This window comes from Penaeus japonicus, unplaced genomic scaffold (genome assembly GCF_977035675.1).
Source record: "Penaeus japonicus unplaced genomic scaffold, GWHDUDI00000001_assembly GWHDUDI00000020, whole genome shotgun sequence".
Lineage (NCBI taxonomy): Eukaryota > Metazoa > Arthropoda > Malacostraca > Decapoda > Penaeidae > Penaeus > Penaeus japonicus.
This window is the reverse complement of record NW_028234422.1, coordinates 17,177,980-17,180,479: the sequence shown is the minus strand read 5'-3', so window position 1 is coordinate 17,180,479 and position 2,500 is coordinate 17,177,980.

Here is a 2,500-nt window from a genome sequence, read left to right as displayed (position 1 = left end):
TGAAATGATAACTTTTTCCTGACTACCTACTGCCCCTAATGAATGTTGCGTTCAGTAATATGATAAGTTATTGGCGATCCGATAGACCCGTGGAATATCATGAAAGGTAGAACTCGGAGAGGCCGATGATAACATAATTGGCCAATGCTGTCGAAGTCGACAATTGCTTAAAATAAAAAATAGTGACAATCATATCATATGATGGTTAAAGTTACTTGCAAGTAAATGACAAAATATGGAAGTAACATTAATGCAATGAAAAGGCAAAGATAGTTAAATATGACAAGACAATGAACTAGGAATAAAGTTAGGAAACGAACATGCATCTGTCAGCATTTCTAACTAAATGAGATGATAAGTCATAATATGAAGTGAGGAAACATGAAACTATGTTAAGATATGAAACAATTACCATAAAGATTGTTATTAATTAACATAACTGCACAAAGTGATATAATTAAACAAAATTATCAAAAACAATTGTCTAATGTTGAGAAATATAGAATCTCACACACAGTATAAAATGTTAATTCAATTATCGGATTACAAAGTGACCGTATAGTTAGGTCAGTTAGTGACCGTTGATCGCATCTTAAATGACAAACGATGTCATGATACAGAAGTATGGAAATATATAGTCATGTATTAAGAAATACAGTAAATTAAGATATTAGCATACAAACGTATTTGCAAGACGATGAAATAGATGAAAATGTACATCAAATTATGTTGGTAAGATACACATAACCTCAATTGCCGTAAACGAATTTCTTTCGAATTCACACGGACAGGAATGACATAGGGTAAAGTCACACTAGTAATACAATCTCCCAAGATAACACGGTCGAGAAGTGACCTCAAGGGTCGCCTGAATTTTAACATATTTTCAAAAGTGCCGCATTCAGATTGACCATACGGATGGGTCACGGGTCAAATGAGGTTAGGTCACGACCTGGTCACATGTAAAATACATTTAATTGAATAGATTCTAAGACAAACTAAAAATATATATGTTATATTTTCATAATAAAATAGCGAATATAATAAATGCAAACGCAAGGTGAATTACATTTTTACGAATACATAGTAAAAACATATTCAAGAAAAGGAAGATATGTAAGTTCATAACAAAAAGAATCACACGAGATCAAATGACGAATTTGAGACATGCAATTACCGAATATATTTTTGTTCGAAGAAAATCGATATGTTAAATTTCGCACAGGAACGAAAATTTAGGAAAATCACACATATTAGAAATTCCACATAAGAAAGTTGTTATAGAATATGATATGTTTTATCGTTATATACTCAACTAACGTACAGAAAAACAGATCATACTTGTAAGTAGAAATATGTACTCGCAGAGAATCAAAGCATAGAATAATGTGATAAAACAATTAACTAACGTAGTCGTTTTATCGGTTTCATATGAAGGACTAATGTCACACCATTATGTGACTTTCTACGGGAATAACGTTGAAACGCTAATAATAGCAACGAAAGAGAAAAATAGAGTATTTGTTAGATATTCGTAGCATAGCAAAGATGACGAGAAACGTACACATCGTAATATACATCAATAATGTTGTGATTTATTATCGTTATTGAAAGTTATCGAAAAGTTATTTAGTAAAAATAACAAGACGATACGTAGAAAAAAATATCACTTATTAACAAGGTGAGAGAAAATGAGAACGCAAGGGAGGGAGGGCGGAGGAAATTACGGTGGGTTTTATGATAGACTGGTAAAAAAAAAAAGAAAAAAAATGCTATAAGGGGGAGGGGGGCACAGGAGATACATGTATCTAGAACCTTTGATTGACTTATCTTCAGTTGCTAAAAGGAGAGAAGTGGTAGCTGCACTGCGCTATGTCGTGTTCCTCTTAGTGCTGACATGGTTCACAAGCACAAATATACACTTAGACAATAATAAACATGGCGATAAATTATCCTATCCGTTACCGTATGAGGTGGGATGATAAGGAATATTTAACCCTTTCCTTGTAAACCCTCCAGAAGCTAACATTTCTCTACCTTTCACGAGTCTTTTAAAATCTTTGAAATTTAATTAAACAATTTTACGTTGCTTTGAGTACACAAATCTACCTAGTAATGGATAGAGAACATGCCAGAACAAAAATATTTTAGATATATTCTCATTACACGTTATTACGAGGACTTAAACATTGCTATTACTCGTATGTCTGGCAGGGTGGACCCGGCAGCAAGTAAGTATTTTCTTGCGCCAGATGATTCAGATGACAAGGTGTTAATCCCCAACCCTGCCAACATGTCTGGGCTTGTCAGTCATTTGACTTTCAAGTGAGCTGAAGCCGCTATATTTGCGTATGTGCGGCCATGTACTCTCGAACGGGCACCCTTAAGGACACGCAAATATATATATATATATATATATATATATGTATATATATATATATATATATATATATATATATATATATATATATATCTATATATCTATATATATCTCTACATA